General features: G+C 38.7%; 3 non-coding genes across 3 annotated transcripts; all 3 read left to right on the top strand.

The window, feature by feature from the left end:
• Positions 1-4,378: 4,378 nt before the first annotated feature.
• trnaf-gaa (transfer RNA phenylalanine (anticodon GAA)) lies at positions 4,379-4,451 on the top strand. The gene has a single exon. It is a non-coding gene; the product is annotated as a tRNA-Phe (tRNA).
• Positions 4,452-5,478: 1,027 nt separating this feature from the next.
• trnaf-gaa (transfer RNA phenylalanine (anticodon GAA)) lies at positions 5,479-5,551 on the top strand. The gene has a single exon. It is a non-coding gene; the product is annotated as a tRNA-Phe (tRNA).
• Positions 5,552-7,055: 1,504 nt separating this feature from the next.
• Positions 7,056-7,128, top strand: trnaf-gaa (transfer RNA phenylalanine (anticodon GAA)). The gene has a single exon. It is a non-coding gene; the product is annotated as a tRNA-Phe (tRNA).
• Positions 7,129-22,295: the final 15,167 nt, after the last annotated feature.

Raw genomic sequence — 22,295 nt, 5'->3', positions numbered from 1 at the left:
GGTTGGGGATCCGCTTTTAGTAAAAACGCTTCACAGATTCAAGTGTTCATACCTCGACATTCAGAACAAAAACAACAATGCACATGTGTGCAAAGTATCGGTGAGAGTGCATGTCAGCAAAGAGGGAGGGGGCTTAGTCTGGAAGAGAACCCTAGGCCTGCGAAAGCTCTCGCGAGAGTTCATACCACCACAACCATTGTCTAACTGGAATAAAGTGTTTTCTCCCCCTAAAACTACCAACATATTAACCATAGCGTCGTCACAGTATAACACTTTACAACTTGCCCAATGGCAAATCGCAAATCTTGAGTTTCCTTTCAGACATGACTGTCAAACAGGTCTAGACCAAAGTTATAATAGATTATTGAAATTAAACCTAAGTTAATGTGAAAACATTTTAGTGAGCTGAAGGAAAGCACCAAAATGAGGATTTAGAAGCTAAAATCAAATAACAGACAGAGAGGGAAACAACCAGTGTTAACAGAAATAAACAAGTGCAATAAATGCAATGAAATTCTTAGTTTGCTATGTCTGTCTACCTGGTGCTGTCAGTTATATAAAAAATATAGAAAATATACTAGAAACTAGTTTAACAAACAAAAAAAGAGGAAAGTGTGAGAACAAGATGACTGAGGAAGTCAAGGTCATAAACAGCTGTGCTTAAAAAGAGTATAAAACAATATGTGCAGTATAAACCTCTGTGCGAAAATACTAGGCCATTGCATGCTTATTGTGCATATAGGCTCAGTGAAAAGGCTCTGCAACACAAAATGCAACCAACCTCAATTAGTAACATTTGTAACGTCTGTGTTTACCCCACTATTTCATGTGAATATGGCTAACTTAAAGAAAGGTCTAAAACGAAACCTTTTCAACAATAAAAACTAAACATAAATGAGCAAACACACTGTGGAAGCTAACTGAAATCAAACTTAACTGAAACAGAAAACTACAACTGAACTAAAAAATAATGAAATACCACAAAACTATAATAACTCTGGTATACCTCTCACTGTAACTTGTTAATGAATGATCTGAAAGATTGTCATTATAAATGACCGCTTAGAAGTGACAATTTCAAACTGTCCACAACAAAAAATAGAAAAAACATATGAAAATATTTCAGAGTCAGAATTGAATTTAACAGAAAGAGAACACAGGATTAACCTGTAAGGACACGTGTGCACAGTCAGCTTTGTTGACCAAACCCTGGAACCAGCATCCTGTCACAAGCGCTACAAGATGAGCACAAGATGTACTGGAGGAGTTCATGTGAGGTATTTGCTGAACCCAACTCGTTTTACAGGAGTTTATGGAAAGTGATGCACTAAGCAAAATGCTTTGAGGCTGAAGCTCACTCATGCAAACAACTCCCAACTCAGTGATTTGCAGCCGCTGGAAGAAAAAAAAAACTCACCTGATGTCCAAAACTGGAAGTCAGTCAAGACCTGAGAACAGAAAACACATACAGATCTATGAGTCTGCTTGTAAGTGACCTCAGATCTAAAAAATCCTGCCAAGAGTTGTTTGTAGACACATATGGCAAACTATTTTAGTTGGAAGAAAAAAGAGTCAAAAAGATTTGGATTATTGTTGTTAATGTTATACCACAAGACCTTGAAAATCACAGAAGATGCAACTTTTTTTTTGTAAATTTTACTGACATGACATTTTGATAAAAATGTATGACCTCTATAAAGTTAACATTGTCTTAGTAGCAAATTTACATGTTAATATAATTAAATTACATTTAAATATACAATAAGCAAATTCAGATAAACCCATTCATTGTATTGTGCTTTGAATATGTCTCCTCTGTTTGCATTCCTTGCACGGCTTACTTATGGTAAAGTAATGTGCCGATTTTACAACAGCAGAGCATTTTTAAAGCTGGAGGGTAAAAGGGTACATGTAGTACTGAACACAAGTGGGAAACCCCCTCTGTGAGGCAAACAGCATGATGATAATGTACAGCAGTGTACTTTAGAAACTCATGATGATGCATTCACTGAGCCGATCCTGCTGCTGATCTGAACTCTCAGTGCTGTTCTAAATGACCACATACTGATGGAGTGAATCTAGCAGAGATGGGAAGTAACTAAGTACAAATACATTGTTACTGTATGTAAGTAGATTTTTCAGGTATCTGCACTTTACTTGAATATTTATTTTTGTGACAACCTTTTATTTTACTCTCTACATTTTAACACAAATATCTGTTCTTTCGAATCATTATATTTTCAAAAGAGGCTTATTACTTTAGTTTTAATGGATTTGAGGAGAATTATGGATTATTTTTATATTGAATAATTTTGCACCGCCTTCCCATGAAGACCAAGTTCAACCTAAGTAGATGGGACAGTAACATAGAAAATGACGTTAAAGATGTTACTTCACTTCACATCAACGTCTGCCACACACGCTCCACACACATCTGTGATGACTGTAGCATCGTCTGACCTCCTCCATCACGGACTCCCTGCTCCCTCACCATCTGGCAGAATGTATGGCAGCATCTGGGCCATATTCTGCCCAGTTTGTGCACCAGTCGTCTTCCAGCCTGTCAACATCCTGAGCTATGAACTTTATGTCTGAGACATCCTAACTTGCACAAATGGAGCTCAAGGTGAATGTTCAGGTAGCTCCACTAATCTAATGGATGTTTACAGTGGATGTTTTGAATCACAAGTACATATATGATTGTTACACAGATGTATCTGCTTGAAAACAATGCTGCTGGACATTATAAAGCTGTGGCTGTGTATAATCTTGTCACCGTGTCTCAGTGTCTCAGCAATGAAGATGGTGAGTATCATGATGATGAACAGATGACTCTCTCTTCTATCTTTTAGCTTTGGTGTGACATCAGATTTGAACGCCTTTTCTATATGCACCACTTTTTATCAACATGTATTTCCTCATAAATAGGACTTTTTATAACTGCCAGTCTTGTTTTGAATACCTTTAAATGAAAGTGAAGATTGCCCTTTGCTGTGTTTAATGAATGAAATAACAATAAAGTACACTGCAGCATTAAAACAAAAGTGATATCTACTGGCAATAGACACTTCACCAATAGCAGTAAGAAAATTGCTCAATAAAATCTTCCATATATGCATTAAGTGCAAACTACAGTGAAAGCATACAGTGAATATGATCTGGCTCATATTCAAGCTATGATGTCCCTTGATGAAGGATTGTGCTATGAGTAACATGAGAACAACAACAAATCAACAGGTGGAGTGAGAAAATGAGTGCAGACGTGAGGAGACGTTTAATAAAAAAGAACAGGTCAGCTTGCCCGTATGACAGTGTTTCTTTTTTTAAAATTTTTTATTAGTTTTTTTTTTCTATTATTGTGTACTTTGATAAATAAAGTGGATTCAAAGGTTAAAGTGTAACTTTCAAGTTGGAGACCCAGTGAATAAAGTTTAGTGAAATGATGTAGAAACTTGATTTTCAAAAAGAGAAATACATAGTATTAACACTAGAGTGACTTCTGGAGCTGTTTTTGTGAAAGAATTTTACTTCCACATATAAAACCTACAAACCAGATGTGATGAAGATCAAGGCAGAATTAATGTTAATAACTTGGTTTGGCATGGTCACTGGAATTGAAAAGCACTGTAAAACTAACTAGCCAAACCAAACCAACTCACTGACAGACAACCGCTCAGACTCAATACCACCCACTTCTGCATGCAATATTTGGAAAAAAAAAAAAAAAAAAAAAAAAAAAAAGTGTTTTTAAGAGCCTTGCTCAAACAGACCACCGTTTCCTGTTTGTTTTGTCCTTTTGTGCAAAAAAATCTTAGATTAATTTTTAAACCTGTCATTTTACACAAGGTTACATATACATTTCATTAAGAAATTTAACATGCAAGTTACACTTGAAACTGATTTTTTTTCTCCTGCTCTTTAGTAAAAAGTAAGTAATTGAAAATTATAAGTAATTACTGACTGACTGACTGACTGACTGACTGACTGAAATAATTTTATTGTGATACATTTTTTTCACCTGTATCATCTAGTTCTAGAATTAAGTTAACTTACTTGTGTGCAGTTAACTGGGCTCTGTATTGCTCAGAGGCTGCATTTGAAACACATGCCTCCTCACAACAATGAACATAAAACGATAAGGTGAGGTGTGTGTGTGTGAGTTTGTACCTGTCAATGCACATTAAGTGTCTCCACACATATTAGTAGTGATTTTCTCCTTCTAAGTTAGAAATAACAAACAAACAAACAAACAAACAAAAACAAAAACATTTCTTTTAGATCGGTCATTAGTGCCTGCCCTCTACAATACACTGCGTTAGGCCGACCCCTGGTGGTCACAACCACAGAATGCACACACAAAGGTACTATGATACAACAGGCCGAAATAGCTCAGTTGGGAGAGCGTTAGACTGAAGATCTAAAGGTCCGTGGTTCGATCCCGGGTTTCGGCAGCTGGTGGGCAACTTTTGAGGGCACAAGTAATCTAATATAATGAGATAAGATTGTACTCTGCGATGCAAAACACGTGCATAGTCCACTGAAACGAATCGATCCTACTGACAGTTTAAATAGTTCAAATACAGGCTACTCACTTCTGCGGGTTTAGATAGTTACACTTCAGCCTTCTGAAATTAAAGAAAAAAATGTTCAATCAATTGCTAAATAATTTCGTGAGTTTTATTTTTTTCCCCTAGCCCTTAATGAACAAATGTAATTTCCACCACCTCCAAATATATATTATATATAATATGATTTTAAAATAGTATGACAGATTTAATGCCATATACATTACTATTGTCACAACTAGTTTTGGCAGTTGATATCTTTCTACCATTATCATACTTTTGTGAATTTAATTGATTAAGTGTTTCAAGGATCAAACAGCTTTATGTACATTCACCACAATCTGAAATATGCCACTGGCTTGGTTAGGTACTGTTTTGAAATAAATCAGTTGTGCTTTTACATTAAGTAGAGTATGTTTTCAGAAACTGTGGATAGTTATTTGATGTATGGTTTGGAACTTTGTGAATATTTTCAAAAAATGTGTGAGCTGGAAAATGACAGGGTGCTGTGGAGATGACATTGTTGTTGTCTTTTGGAAATGACAATGAACATGGATGTAAAAAAAATAAAAATAAAATAAAGCAGTATAATAATAGTATTTAATTTTTATGTATTATTATGGACCTATGTGTCTGAAATGAAGTTAATTTGAATTAGAATTAAACATTCTAACTTGCTCATGTACAGCTGAAGGTCAGTGTCTGATAGGTAAGAAGTGTATCCACAACCCATTTATTAGAGGTTATTTGCTCCGTCTAATTTAGGCAAAAGTTTGAAATGCTTTAATAATGTGGGGAATTAATCAAAACATTTCCTTTAAGTCTGTCCATAGTGTTTACCATACATAACACACTACACTAGGCCGACACCTCGTGAAAGCAACTGTAAATGATCACATCAGACTCGACACAGGCCGAAATAGCTCAGTTGGGAGAGCGTTAGACTGAAGATCTAAAGGTCCCTGGTTCGATCCCGGGTTTCGGCAACAGAGGGGCAACTTTTGAGGGCACAGGTTGATAATGAGATAATTTGAGTGTGTACTTTGAGATGAAGCACTACATCAACTGTAACTAACCTAAAAATTAACTCACATAACAGCAAATTATCCACATACAAAGGAAACAAAATATGCAGTTGAAACCACAGCCTGGGTAATATTCTACACTGCTGTGAATTTTTGTGAATTTAGCAACAATCATTCTTATATTTGGCTCTGTAAAGAATATGGAACATCCACTCAATTAAACATGATCTGAATATACTATAACTTAAGGAGTTTTCACTGGTTATTGATTCATCACTGCATTAATTATCTTACTTTTCAGGTGATGAAACGTTTTGCAGAAGTACATTTAACAGCCAGTAGATGGCAGCACTTTTGCCGAGTTTCAGCCTCATAATGGAAACTGAACACCACAGCCACACCACCACTCACACTAATAACTGTACTTCAGTTATTAGTGTGTGTGTGTGTGGTGTGTGAATTATTGCACCTGCATACACTGTGCAAGCTGAAACAGCCGTTATATGAGGTCTTGTATGTGGTCTGTGTTACTGCAACATCATCATGACAGATCTGTTTGTGGCAATGATTTGGCCTGACTGACACACAGATTTGCTGCTAATAAAAAGACTTATCATTGAACAAAATTATTGGTTAAAATTTGATTACTCCATTACAAGCACATTTACAAAACGTCAAACCACAGGGATGTCTTCAGTGAGTGCCTTTAGAATATAAAGGCATATATATTTTTTGTATTATTATTGCAATGACACAGGGTACAAAAAGGTGATAGAGTATTCATTCATTCATTGTCCATAACCGCTTATCCTTGACAGGTCGTGGGGGCTGGAGCCTGTGTGCTTGGGTTCTCTCTGGGTACTCCGGCTTCCTCCCACAGCCCAAAGACATGCAGCATAATAGGTTAACTGGTGACTCTAAATTGTCCATAGGTGTGAATGTGAGAGTGAACGTGCAGGAGCTGAGAACGAGTTAGACTGAAAATTTGGAGAAACAGAAACCCCTATTAATTGAAAAGAGGCTATTAACAAACCACTAAACATCAAAGGTTAAAAAGACACTATGTAACTAATTGTCAGAGTTGTTTTGAGAAGAATACTTTGTAGTCTTACTTAAGTATTTTTAACACCAGTAGTTTTACTTGTAGTTGCGTAATAGTTCAGTAACAGTACTTCTACTTGAGTACAGATTTTCAGTACCGTTTCCACCACTGTTTTTAATGTAATGCCACAGGAACTCAAAAAACACATTTTGTTGAGTACATTTTATTAACATGACATTTTGATACAAGCTCTACTAGAGATAAAGTTATTTAGTCCTTCTAATTTAGGACTCAGTTTGAAATATTTCTGGTATTTGTTATTGATAATGTGGGAAAATGATCAAAACGTGTCCTCATTCAAAAATGTTATTCTAGGCGGACCCCTGGTGGACGCACCAACAAATTGCACAGACAGCAGTAGACGCCGAAATAGCTCAGTTGGGAGAGCGTTAGACTGAAGATCTAAAGGTCCCTGGTTCGATCCCGGGTTTCGGCAGAAAGTGGGCAACTTTTGAGAGTACATGTAATAAAAAGTTAATTCTTCGGGATGCAAAACAGATTCAAGGCTGCTGACAAATGCTTCTGCTGTAACTAATCTGTGTTATCCACAAACAAGGATTCAGATTAGAATGTGTGTTTATGTGTATTTTCTATATTCTTTATTTTCTGCATAAAGAAAATTGGCTGATATATCAATAACAGAAGTTGTTTTACACCTAACATCAATATAAGCATTAGTCAGGCCTTAATCCAGTTGCTTGTAAGCAACCTCAAAATCGAAAATCTTGCTAAGGTTTCTTTCTTGACACATTTCATTTACGATTTTGGTTGAAAAAGCACAAAAACACTCGAGACGAAGATGAAGAACCATGTAGAGATTATAACTGTTGGAAATGTAACACCCCAGGACCTTGAAAACTACAGATTCCCCCTTCCGTAAATTCTATTGACATGCCATTTTGATAAAATCTATGACCACTTCCAAAGATAAAGTCAACATTCTTTTCAAAATAAGTTACATTTTAACAATGTAATTAAATTGCATATACAATGTTGCTATGAATATATCCTGTGCAGCAAAGTGGTTAGTAGCAACAGAAAAAGAGCGAGGGAAGAGAAATGAGTTTGTCCATGTGTGTGCATCTGATTTGTGTAAACTCATGCTAATAATAATCAATAAAGTAGTTGATATAATGAATATAAATGAATAACTGAATAGTCAATGACAATAGCTCTAGCAAATAATGATAAACAAGGATATAGTAGATAGAGTGAGGAAAAAATAATATTGGAAACATTGCATAGTGATTGTAGGTGAGGTCAAGATACAATCATATACAGATGAAGATAAAATTATTGGCCCCCCATGAAAATTTCATTTTTAAAAGTATTTCCCAAGCGCTGTTAAACAGAACAAGGAATTTCCAAAAGCAATGAATAACATTGGTTTTTGTTTCAAAATTAATAATATTGTTGAACAATGAATCATTTTATTTCTTTCATAAATGCCAGATGTATCAAATATGATACAAAACATATATATAAATGATATGGGAAAAAATGTCAAAGGTGTGTTGGGCTTTACAGGGTTAAGTGATGGATATAAAAAAGTTGCCAAACACAATACCAGCTAACCAGTAATACTGAGGGAGTAACAGAGCCAAACACTGATGGGTATAATTTGGTTCTGTAGACTTCTGTCAGGTCTAGCTGACAAACTTTGGTGTAAAATCAGCAATTATGCAACAAAACAGCTTTTCTTACATATGTAAGGTCACATGAACGTCAGATGGTGCTAGCAGGGGCTCAGCAGGACTGCAGCAGGTTTATGTTCTATGGTACACTTGGAGGTTCTGGCTGTCTCTCAGCTGTTCTAACTTGTCCAAGTGCCAGTCGAAGCATGTAGAGGCAAGAGAGCCACAGTCCAAGAGAGCAGGTCCAGGCCATGGGGCGCCGAACAGGTCACGGATTTGCGTCATTCCCATTGAAAGCTGAATGAATAGCTAACCGGCTCTCTGTGGTGATGTGCTAATCAGCAGTGCATTGATAATGAACCGACAGAAAGTGGTTCAGGGAACTAACAACGCAAGAGATTGGCAGGAGGGCATAGAAGAGGTGCAAAATGTTCTGATGTGCTGCAGGGCTGTGAAGAAACTGTGTGTGTGAGAAGGCTACAAAATGTCTGCAGACTCGCACACACTGACTTAAACTAAAAAGCAAACAATGATAGGAAGAGAAATGACCATAAAGAGGGAACTGAGAAATTTTAGTGAGACTAAATGTACAGCAGAGCCTGACAAAAACAAGCCATAATAATGGAACTTCCTGCAAAATGAGATGCAGAGTCCACCTTGTTCCTATACTTGTTCACTTTTGACATGAGTATTTTAAAGGTCCTCACTCTTTCGTGGGTTTACAGGACAAGGGGTGTCACACACCCCTTAAGATTGTATTGTTAAAATTGTAAAGCCCCCTGAGGCAAATTGTGATTTGTGATGCTGGGCTATATAAATAAAGCTTAACTTGAAATTTTACTTGTTTCACCCTCACCTTCCAAACGTGGCTGCAAAACTAGAGCCGTTGTTTTGTCCATTCTGGGCTACTGTAGAAACATGGTGGTGCAGCATGGTGGACCAGTGCCCTCTGTAGAAATATTAAGAGCAAAACATACTGATAAATATTATATTCGATTTCTGCCATATTCTGCCAACAAGTCCCCATAAATCTTATACACTAGACCATTAAAGCAGCAGGTACATGCAGAGTCTCACAAACAGCACTAGCCCCATTACTTTGCTGCTTTGTGTAAAAATTAAAAAAAATCTCTACTCATTTTACCTGTCACAAGTCTGGGCCTGTCAATCATACTCCTTCATTCTGTGTCCAGATGTGAGAATTAGACATTTTTAAAATTTCCACATCTTTCCAGTTTCCATAGTTCCAGTTTTTAAATATACAGCAGTTACCTAAAGGGGAAGACCCATAAGTTTTGTTTCCTCATGTTGATTTGAGATATTTTATCTCCACTCTCCAAAATCCTCCCACAGCAACATAAACTTTTTTTTTTTTGTAATACAGTAATATAATATTGCATGTTTGGCTGATTTTGCATCAGACTGCATTCTGTGCTTGTTTAAGTGGGTTAATACTGTGGTTGTTATAATGTACATCTCTTGTGTACTTCAGCTCACCCCTGGTTGACAGAAATTACAAACTAATTGTGTGCCTTTCTCTAATGGACGTTCTACATTCTCATTTGTTGCTATGTAATTTGTTGCTGTGTAATATCCTGCGCTGCTGGTTATGCAAGAACCTCTCTCTGTCTCTCTCTCTCTCTCTCTCTCTGTCCCTTTTGACTGTGCCTTGCACTGTGTGTTTCCACTGCTGCAGTGTGGTTTCCTGGTGGTGGCTTTGTTCCCACTGCTCTTGGAGAGCAACAAAGAATGCCTGAAGATGCCAGTCAAGCTCTCAACCGATTCAATTAGGTGGTTGAATGAAATCCGCAGGTGGAGAACCATCCAGACAGCCAGATGGATGTGGGGAGAGGATGTTTTTGCTCTAATTAATCAAAACTCTTTTCAGTCTAGTTCCACTTCCAAGCAGCTCCCACAGACGTCCTGGTCAATTTGGCATTGGTTGAAGGCTTGCATAACTGGAGCACCAGTGACTTCTACCCAGCAAACTTTCCTTGTTTCTGTCCCACTTACATAACAGGTTGAGCCCTCAGTAGTAGAGTGGTTGATGTCATACTGACAGGCCATATGGAGCTCTGCATCAACCCATATAAATATCTTTCATTGAAGAGAAAGCTGCAGACTAAAACTAGAAAACTGGACAACATTACATCAATATTATACATATATTATACAATATTATACAAGTCTGACCATTCCATTATTAGGACCGTATATCATTTGTGTCTGTGTCTGTCCAACAGCGGCTTGATCAATTTCTCCACCCCACCCCACCCCCCCAACAAAAAGTAACTGCCCACCCCTGCTCTACACTCTCAGAATACAGTGCCCGGTTGCATAAACTTGTGGTAAGGATTTCCTTAGGATGTTGTAAGGGAAACTTTTAATCTCTAAATGTTTGAACTATTTAAAGCTGTAATATTTCTATATTATAATGTCTAAAAATCCTAGCCATAGGTTACATATTTTGTTGAGTTGTGTATTGACATTATCCTAAACAGTCTAGCAAACTCAGAATTTTTTTATTTATTTATTTACCTGTTACCAGGCAGGTCAGTCTCAGCAAATCTATCAACCACAGTCGTTATGGTTTATGTTTATCCTGCTAATGACAAATCAACAAACTGAATCTCTATAACTTCTATTGTTTTTGTTGTTAAGCTCTCTCTCTCTCTCTCTCTCTCTCTCTCTCTCTCTCTCTCTCTCTCTCTCTCTCTCTCTCTCTCTCCTCTCTCTCTCTTGGCTGTCTGTGCCCCATCCAGACCATTTAGATCCGGATCATCGTCCCACAGGAGTTCCAGCCTCTCCTCCTCCCTCCCTTTCTCCTAGTTTGCATGCTATCATGTCTCTCTCTCCCTCTGTTTGTTTGTTCTCTCCTGTCTGTGAATGCCGTGCTGCCTTCTGTGTTTGTGTGGCCTGTCCTCCATGAGGAGGTTGTGTGACCCAGGTTCTATCAGTGTTGTACCACCCAAAACCGCTCAACGTCCTCCTGGATCCATCCTCTTCGCTCATGTTTTACAGTCATATTAGTATGTCTGTTCACCCCTACAGATGAATCTCTTTTCTGTTGCACTTTGTCAAGTTTTTTCCTTTTTTTCCCCAGTAAAGGGTTTTTATTTTGGAGAGTTTTTGCCTCAGCTGAATCGAGGGTCTAAGGACAGAGGAAGTCATGTACTGTACACAACTTCATTAAAGACAAAATAAGCGGTTATAACATTTATGAATTTATGAACTTAAAAAAACACCGGACCTATGTTACATGTTTTGTTGTGTTGTGTAGTTACATTATTCCAAATGTTTCCACATATGGTCAAACCCAGAGAAATCTGTAATTTATTCATGTAGTCAAGGTAACAGTGTGTCTCCTTTTAGCCACTAGTTGCTATAACTTGAGATACATTGGATACAAAATTGACATGTAAGTCATGTCCTATTAGATTAGTTTTTCATCTGCAATTGAGTTTGTTTAACAATGACAGCAAAGGCTTGTTTTAATGAGAGAAAGATTTATAGTGGCAAAACTTACATATTGTACTGTTAACTATTTTTATTAGCCTACTTGGAGGTAGTAAAACAACCTGTTAACAGAAACTGACATATTCTGATCTCATAAAGATTTTATGATGGATGTGATTGCAAACAGTTCATTTTTATTTATTTATTTATTTATTGTACACATTTAGCAGATACAGAGCAATGTTAGAATTTATTTTGAGTTTTGTTTCTGGCCATGTGGCAAATACAATTCTAATATTCACTCTCCTTTAACTCAGTTTTGATCTCCACCAGCACCTGAGGGAAATATCATCACTAACTCTGCCTGTCTGTTTGTTTGATGTGGGGCAAATAGATCTTAAATACTGGGTGCTCTACACTCTCTAGTATGCTCACAAAAGTATGAAAAGTCACCATGAATCCACTGTTGCTGGATGCCTCAAGCCAGTGGGATCATCGCCAAGTTCCCAAACACACTGATGAATGAGCTCAGTTGATGACATAAGAATACAAGATCACACGTCTCATGTAACTTTCAAATTAATTTGGCTCAACATGTTTCTGTCGTGATCAGAATCAGAAAAACAGGTTGGTTGCCATGTTTTCACACATGGGGACTTTTCTTTGTGTTGGTGTTGTGGTGCATAAAAGGTAAAATGTATAGAATAAGACAGTTGAAACCATAGTGTTTAATATGTATTACCTGTTGCATAACAAAGAATGAAACGTGTCCCTTAACTGGCCAGCTCTGGCCTACAGAGGATAAGTATGCCAGCATTTTTCTAAGATGGTCTTGTTGTGGAGCTCTTGTGACATAACCCACCATGATGCATACTGTCCAAATGGGACAAGGGAAAGGTTGTCTAAGGGGACAGAATATGACCTCGCTTTTGTCCTTTGAGACAAAAAGGAGGCATTGTCTTCTCAGACTGACTGAGTAGAAAGTAACAAACCCACTCACTGCTCCTTGAACTGGCTCCAGGGACAGTGGGGAGGCTTGTTCCTCTGTGTAATCTGTGTAGATGCTAATGTTCAGATTCTCTGCACTGTGCTGACCTTTGCAAATGCCTGGGTGCTGATCTTCGTCATGAAATCAAAGCTGCTCTTGAGAAACTATTATAATCATCGTCCTCTTCACCCAACAATGTTGCTCTAGTTGCAGTTGAAATTTGTGAGCTTGTGTAAAAGTAAATCTAGACAATTAATTCAAATATCATCAAGTCGTACCTTACTTTCCTCTGTGCTAAAATAATTATGCTGGTAAATTAATTTAGAAAAGTCTGTTTTTTTGTTTTTTGTTTTTTGTTTTTTACCTGTTTGTGGAAAGAGTATTGAAAATCTGTACTCAAGCTGATGTACTCCTACATTACTAAAATATTACTCTGGTGTTAAAAATACTCAAGAAAAAGTACAATATATTCTTCCAAACAGCTACTCAGAGTACTAGTTATGTTTTAGCTGATGATGTTCAATGCCTTTTCAATAGCATGCATTCAATCGAAAGGGGTTTCTGTGTTTCTGCATTTTTTGTTTGTTTGTTTGTTTGTTTGCCATCCATATGTCGTGGATTTTATTGTCCTGTTTGACATCAGATAGGCTACAAAAATGCGGATGAAAGATTTGGCTATTTTTGGCAAAATCTGACTGTTGTAGTCATCTGAAACAATAAATTCCTCTTTGTGTGCTATACTGACAAAGAAAGCTGCGTGTGCAGCTCACACCCAAGTTGCTGTGTACCAGCACCCTGGCTTTGGCCAAAACATAGCGTTACATGACAAATATCGCACGCACCCTGGCTACACAGAGGTGGAGACCAAATCCAAGCTGAAATAGCCTGTAGTTCTTCCTCAAAGCTGCAATATGTAATATTTATGTAATTTATCCAAGGTAATAGTGTAAGCCATTGCTAGCTTAGTTCCTATAGCCTCCAGGAAAACACGGGATACATCACATACTCCAGAGAGTGAGAAAGGAAGTCTGTGAGTGTGACTAAACATAATGTGAATAAAACTATATAATACCAATCCCACAATACCTTGTCCATGAACGTCATGTCAGATAGATTGTCATCAGTAACTCCCATGATCCCACTCTATTTCATGACGTCAACAAACTATGTCTATCGTTATTGTTTTAATGTGAGAAGGAGACCCCTAATGACAGAACCTAAATATTGTGCTACATCTACATCACTGTGACAGCACTGGACGCAGGAACAACAACAGATTTTGAAGCAGGAGAACAGTTTCTTGGTCAATAAAGCAGCACTGAGGGCTTTATTGTTTCCAACTGTATCCACATTAAAAATTTCACCTTAAACTTTGAATTGTAGACCTCCTTTGTAGAAAATTGTAATTTAAAAGTAACAAAGTAGATTTTGAGTAGTTTTGTAACACATACCTAAGTGCTGTGCAAGTGAAAAAAAAAGACTTAGTCTGAGGAATTGAAATAGCTATAATTTGTTACTTCCACCCTTCTACGAAGTCTCAAAAAAGTGCTTTCTACTTGAGTTTCCCATAGTTTAACACTTGTTTTCAACATCTAGTAACTCTTTACTTCCCCTGTTCTCTGTTTATACCACTGACTGCAGATCTGGAGGATCACACACGTAGCACACGAGGGTACGAGCAGTTTACTGACCCCCTGTTCTGCATGTTCCAAGCCAAATGAAGATCATTGACATCATCTTACAGGAGACTGACACTACCAGGTGCACCGGTCCGATTTACGTGCTCCGTCTGCGGACCTCCACAGTCCTGTTCTTATGCGTCTACGTTTCACAGCCTTTCCCCCTTGACTCACAGAGGTCACAAGGGTTAATGACTGAGGTTACCTAATGCACCATGCCAACATGTGTCAGCAGCGCATTCACACTTTCCAGTGACAGTATTGTTGTGTTTGCCATGCCGGCTCCTTCCTTCTCTGGTGCAAATGTGTGTCTCATTGTCAGTGTGTGTTTGAGCATGTGTGTGTGTGTGTTTTCTCTCACATGGGTGGCGGTGCATCTGTGTTTTTCCCACAATGTGTCAACGGCGTAAATAAATGGGATAAATTAAAATAGAAGCTGACATTGAGGAGAGGAACTGAAATTGGGTTGGGTCCAGAAAGCAAACACTTTCAGACACAGGAGGTACCCCCCCCCCCCGTCTCTCCCCCCCCCGTCTCTCTCACCAGCACACACACGGGCACAGGCACACACAAACTGCAAAACCTTCTGGCTGGATTGAGTGTCCCTCTAAAGCATTTCTCTATTGATATCTGTCTGGAGCCTTGCAGCTTGTCTCCCGCCACTGTCTCTCTCTCTGCAGACCAAAGTTCATGACCTGTTATGTAACTCGCATCCTAAACCATTGTACTAGTCAGAAGAACATGATTGGACCTAAAAAAAGATGTCTTTTTTTTTTAATAGAAGATGCAATCACCATTATTGTCACCTCAATCAAACATTTTGCACTGTGCAAAAGGACTTGGACTTAGACAACTTGAATGTCCTCTGAGACACAATTTGTGGTACAACACAAAACATGTAGATGCATTAAACATGTAAAAACATTAAAGTCATAATATGCAACATTTAACGAAAACAATGTATTGACTCATGTGACGTAATTCCTCTCAATAATCACTTATGACCCTCTAGAAGCATGCAGTGACCCTGAGAGAGCGACCCTGCCCTCTGCTTGTATTTCCTTATTTTCTGTCATTGTTTTGCCGTGCTTGGGATGTTTCACCAACACAAAAAACAGTGATATCTGATTTAGGAGAAGCTGGGACAAATTAGTCTCATCTACTCACTCTACCTTTAAAGAGGGATCAACACTTATATGCCAGGGCTTTCTGTGTATAAATTTCTCCATGCTACGGTGGATGAAGTGCATGAATATTTCAAAGTAACAGTACTGCAATGGATTTACAATTTAACTTATAATATGAATGCTGTTCTGTAAAGAGAATTTTAATATTGAAAATGGTCCAGGTCTGATTACTCCAATATTGAGGAGTTCTAAATAAAAAAATGCATCATATTTCAAGATTTTGTCACAGATTTTGAATGTTAAATCTGAATCCGCAGTTAGTAAGCTGCCAGATAAATGCAATAACTGCTAGGTTAAAAAGTACCTTTCCCCACGTTTTCTACTTTTTTTCCTCACTTATAAATATTGATCTTGAACCTGTATAGGATGCCTATGTTTTGGCACATTCGTTGTCTTGATTAAATGGATAACTGCACAATGGTTTGAGTTTGCAACATAGTGAGATAAGTACCTGTATGGATGAAATATGTAAATAAATAAAAAGTATTTTTAAAAAGTATCTTTTCCCTAAAGTACAAAGTATAATAAATTAGAACTACTCAACTAACCAGTACACTAAAAGTACTGTTATTGCAGTAGTAGATACACTTATTTTTCCTATCTGGTGACCCAGGTGCTGTGAAACTCCCCTTGTTGCCTTGTTGCCATGGCATCCAACAGCTACTTCCGGAGTGGTGGGCCAATCAGAGTCGTCTGCCAAAACTGGAAAACGCTTACTTGACAGCGAAAGGGGACTCCGACAAGCAAGTGCGCATTACGAGGTAACTATTTTTTCACAGTTTTTAGCCCATAGCCTGATATACATTAAACTGTTGTGATACTTTAACGCAGCTGAGTTGCAAAATAACGAGAATGGCATGGACTTTAGCCAAAGAAAAAGAACCGACCGGTTTTGGCTCATTTGGCCCTGGTCAGCACCAACTATAGCTACGTAACCAAAGTTAGCGTTAGCTAGTCGGTGTTACATTTTTTAAGCTAAGTCAGCGGTGGCTGGTTTTAGCCTGAGTAAGGTCAGAAGCAGAGTGTGAGAAATAGAAGATATGGACGAGGGGTAAATAATAAATGTAGTAATGATTTTGTAGTGATGAAAAAAGCAGTCCAAAGACAGTAAAGCCAGTTATGGTTATAGTTAAAAGTTCACCTGGTGGCTCGGTTGGTGGAACGTGCATCTCATGTCCTCCTTCACTTGACTGCTTTGGAAACCTTGGGGATGCCTGATAATGGATAGGACTTACATAACATAGGCTATAATGAGTATTCCCCCACACCGTGCTCTGACTGGTTTTGCTGGCCTTGCGTCTCCCATGCTGTGATGGTTTCAGCGTCATTGAAAACTGAAGCCTGGTGGGTGCATGGATGATGACAAGCTGGCTTCTCACTGAAGATAAATTTTAGCACCACATATTTCACAGGCACAACTCATTTTCTTTCCAATGATCTCCCACAGCACACGGGCCCACTCTGACACAAACAAAACAATGTTTTATGGCAGTTGTATAAAGACAGATATGTTGCTAAGAAAAGCCAAGCAGCCGTGTTATACATAAAAAAAAAAAAAATTAAAAAAAGCCAAATATTCTCTGGATCTTACATGTTCTGGTGTTCTCTCTATATTGTACTCCGAACTGAATATATTTGTGTTTTTGACTGTTGGTCAGACAAAACAAGCTATGTGAAGTGTGTCTTTTTTGACATTGGCAGGAACAAAGACATTAATTCGATTAATCAACACAGAGTAATGATGAATGAAAATAATTGTCAGTCGAAGTCCTAATGATGAAGAAGTCCAGGAGAAGAAAAGCAGGATTTGTCCACCTGATTTCACCAAAATACTTTATATTGCATCCAGATGTTCTGTACCCAATGACAATGACCTGAATATTTGACTTCTTTTCATTGAATGTAGTGTTTCTTTGTATTATGGAGAGATCTCTCCTGACTCTTGGATGACTTTTAAGACTTCATGTGATGGAAAAACCACCATGCTTTTCGTGAAGTGGCACTTCCACATACATATATAGGCATTGCAGCAGTTCTAGCCTTTGTGGTGCTGTTTCTAATTCAGATATCACAAATTCTGCACGCTCGCATCATCTGACTCTCTGCCCCCTGTAGGCAAGTAGCTTTTTGCAATCAATCACTCAGCCCCTGCTAATCTCGCAAACCTCTGATCTGAGAGCTCTTATTACACACACTCATATGCACTGCTATATCTACAGGCATTGTACTAACCGGGTTTTAGTGGCTTTAACTGGGAAACCAACCAGGGTACTTTTGATAAGTTTGATATGTTTTTTATCTATATGTATCTGACCTGAATTGATTTACCTTTTAAGGGCATTTTTTAGTGCCCCTATGGATAGGTCTACTCTGGACACTTAAAGTTGTCACAGAGACATGGTCACATACTTCTGCCTTGACTTGCAGGCATATTAGGTCACACTGAGATGATTAACCAGCCAGTGAGCTCTGGCTTAGTGATGGAAACATTCTTTGAAGATGGGTGTCATAGACCAATACAGATGTACTGTATATAAAAACACCCTTTGATTAGATTACCTAATCATTGTTCAAGGGTAATATTTTTGTCTTGACTTCCATGTCAGGCAAGTGGACCAGAAATCTACTTTGTTTTACTTAGTTTTACTTGTCCTTATACAAATTATTTTATTTATTAGTGATTATCAAATATTGCCTTCAGTGAGCCATGTTAGTGTGGTACTGCATATCCGGGGCAGTCCTGCAATCGCCTTGGAGTACGCAGTGAATGGCTTTGCATTTTTTGAAACATCAAACTTTATGGTAATTGGTTTTGTGATTACATGACTTGCCTCAGCATTCGTGTTTCGTACAACCACTGGCTCTGGAGGAGGGGTTGACAGCAGCCCTCTTAGCTGCCGTGCAAGTGAGATACTGTCTACTCTTGTTATGGCAACTCAGGAACATTTTTGGTAAACTTGATGTGGCTGTCAAAAATGCAATACATAGTTGGAGTTCTGCCCACAACCTCTAACGCAACCCAACTAGAGTCCTGAAATTCTTTCTTGTGCTTCAGCTCATACAGTTTGTCTTCATTCTCTGCCATTTTCTTGTGAGTGTCGGATCAATTCTAGGAATATGCAGCGCTCAACAGAGATGAGAAGGAAATACGATGGATCACTGCTTAGTGACTTCCATCATCAGCTCAATTAAAAAAACACAACAACAACAACAAAAACAAAACAAAACAATGTGTTTAATTGTTTTTTACCACTTGGCCAGTTTGGCAAGTTGCTACATTTACTAGCCCAAAGTGGCATTTTACTTGATCAGGGCAAGCAGGCAATACTTATTGTTGGGCCCTGCTAATACTTCTCCCAGTCTGTTTGCCTTAAGGTAGGTGGTTGTTTCATTAAAGACTAGTCCATATCCCCAGAAGAGCTTCCCTCTGAGATCAAAATGCAGGGAGAAATAGACACTTGACACTGGATATGGACAGGACGACACCACATCGGCGTTGTGTTGTGGAGAGAAAGTAACACTGTGCCGGCGCCTCATGTGAGGCTCAGGTATCGATGCGTGGTCTTGGCCAGTAGCCAGCATCACTTCTTTGACCTTTCTGAATAATTCAGGTACTTACCCAAATCCAACAGGTTGACTGTGAGGGCTGTCTTCTCCTTCATGACTGGGACTTACCAGTGAGTCACCATGTCTCAGTCATGGAAAGTGTGATGAGTTTTAATCCTGAGACTGCATATGATAATCTCCTCAGTGGCTTAATATTTCTGATGAGTAGCTGTGAGGCCAGTTTGACAGGAGAAGTATGGTTCTCTAAGGTTCAGCTTTGAGGTGAATTGCCAGCCTGTGCCAGGGAAACCAGTTGGACAGAGACGGAGAGCATGGTATTTGTCATTGAGAGGGCACTGAGCATGAAGCTGTTCCATTCGATGAGTGGCTGACCTGCTCTGAGTAGCCGCTGTGGCACAATCCCGGCCTTTGGTCAGCTACATTCCTCTCTCCACCTCACTCCCTCGAGCTCACATCCTACCATCCAGGCAGACTCTCATTAAGTGCCCTTTGGTTGAGGGATTACTGAGTTTATATTTAACCTCTTGACTGTCAGAGCAGTTGTTAGCATCCATATTAGAATCCATATCTGTGTCCGTCTGGCGTCGACTCCCAACACTGTCTCTCCACATTTTCAGCCTGTCACAAAGACTTCTCTCCCATTTGGTAATACAGTCACTCTTTTATCTATTTTTGCCAAAGCAGGACCTAATTTCTCCCTGTGAAGTCTCCAGCTGTGGTTCACATGCAGGACCTGGACATTCAGAGAATTAGCACTTCACTGTTTCCATCATTTTCCTGCACCTGACTAGTCAGGCATCAGTTTTTTATATTTATATTTGTTTGGCTGACTGCACTCAGTGTGTATGTTTCATACCTTGTGTGACACTAGTTGTGTGTGTGTGCATGCACTGTGTTTGAGGAACATACTGTTCCCTTCCTACTTGGCACAAAATATTTGGGCAGAGTGAATTCTAATTTGTCACTGACTCTTTGAGAGTTCAGTGGGTTTTGGCCTTTGGAGAAATGCACTTAAGCAACTCCTTCATGGTGAAAACACTGTCAGGGTAGAAGAGGTCAGTGGCATGGAAACAACAGTTCTATTTTTAGGGATTGGTTTTGTTTGTGTCTGTGTGTGTTTAGCCTGTTTGACCTTTTTGTTTTGTAACATATGAACTGTCATAGAACTCTGAAGTGGTGTTCATGTGTTCCTCTCTCTTTTGCAGGTAGACAGAGCCTTGCAGGGGGGTGTCCTTCAAGCACACCAAGCCAGGCCAGTGGTGTGATGAGCTTCAGATAGGCAAGGGCTTCTTTGGACTCTTACTTGAGAGCAGACACAACCATAATAAAAATCATAATTTTAATAGCTTTTTCAATTAAAAATGAAAAGTGTGATTCAGAAATAATGTCAAAATATGATTGACGTATCATGCAATCTTATATAGAACAATCACTCTGCACTATGCACTGATATACCTGTCTGCCTCTACCATTAATCCACTGCTCTACTAGTGTTTTACTGTCTGCCACCAGTCTTCCCGATCTCCACCCTGTCGGCTCTTTCTCTACCTCCCCGTCTGACCCTGACTGTGTCTCAGGTGTGGTGTTACTAGGGCAGGTCATGTTAGTGTTATATAAGTAAAGTTTGGACTGGCCAGTACAGACAGCCCAGATCAGATATTTGGGCTACTGTGTCCTCTGCACAGATGTGAATTCAAACATCCTCACTGGGGGGTAAAAATGAGCCAGTCCTTATATGGTCCACTGCATTGTAACTAATGTAACTAAACACCAGGCAGTGGGGAAAGTCCATACAGATGCCAAATATTATCCTGGCTCTGAGTAGAGATAAGTGGGGGTTGGACATTGTAGATGGTTTTGGACACCAAGTTGGTATGCCCTGTTTTATGACTGATATAAATTCTTCACAAGGAAGTCATCAGAGGGATAGACTCTGTGACTGATTTAGAAATTAAAGTTATGCGACCTTCTGTTAGAGGTTCACCAGCATGTCCATGTCTCATAATATACATGTTACATCACAGCTGAGATGATCTGACAGAGGCAATTCTCTTTACAGCTGCTACACCTGGCATCATTTGGTAAATTGTATTTATTTGTCAAGCTTTACATCTTGAACCATTTAAAAATAATTTAAAAATAAACTTTGTTATAGCTGATGCAGCAATTTGTGCTGATACTTTGACAAGGTGTCAATTAGTTTGGAGCCAATAAATGTTCAGGAAATGGCTTGTTCCACAAAAATAAAATACATCCAGTCTGCATATCCCTATCTCCAAACACAATGGATTAAGAGGCACTTTTCTCCTTCTTAATTAACATTAACACCAACTAATTAGAATTTGGTCAGACAAGAACATATCAACCAACCAACCAACCAGAACGTGTCGGCTCTACTGTTAAATTTTTGTGCAGTCAGTCCTAGATAAAATAATTTCACATTTTAACTTGTCTACAACTCCAAAGCACGTTTTTGTATTTTTGTTACTTTGTGCAAATACTGTCTGGAATCCAGAGATCAACAGGATAATGGGGTGTGTGCATGCATTCTGTTTGCAGGTGTGTACTTTCAGCAGTGTTGCATAGAAGAGTCTGCAGTATTTTTCCATTGTACATCATTTAGCTGCCCTTTGTTTCTGTCTCTCTGTGGACCTCAGGTGTTCTTCAGTCAGCATATTGGAACAAGGCCAAGCTTTTCCTATCAGCACGCACTCAGAAACCATCATCAGGCCCAGCACCCCAAACCCCAGGAGTTTCACCGACCTCTCTACCACCCTGCTTCATCACCTGCACTGCTCATTATCAAGGTACAGAATTTTAGCTCAGTCACCAGAGGAGAGTCAGAGAGGTATCTAAATTTTAAAATATGTGATAGATGAGATGTTAATGGGAGTTACTGCAGTGGACTGCAGGTGATGGGAAGCGCTGTGAGGAAAAAAAGTGCACAGATTCAGTTTTGTCCAATAAAGAAAATTTACTTCTTTTTATGTCAGTTGTAGTGGATTGAATGCTGTCTACATGATGTCAGATGGCTGGGTTGGCAGCCAGTTTGAGTGTATAAAATGCTTGTTACGGTGGATAAATGCTGCTAT

Source organism: Lutjanus erythropterus, chromosome 2, assembly GCF_056507025.1.
Source record: "Lutjanus erythropterus isolate fLutEry1 chromosome 2, fLutEry1.hap2, whole genome shotgun sequence".
Lineage (NCBI taxonomy): Eukaryota > Metazoa > Chordata > Actinopteri > Lutjaniformes > Lutjanidae > Lutjanus > Lutjanus erythropterus.
The sequence above is the reverse complement of the archived record's forward strand: the minus strand, read 5'-3'. Positions and strand labels throughout refer to the sequence as shown.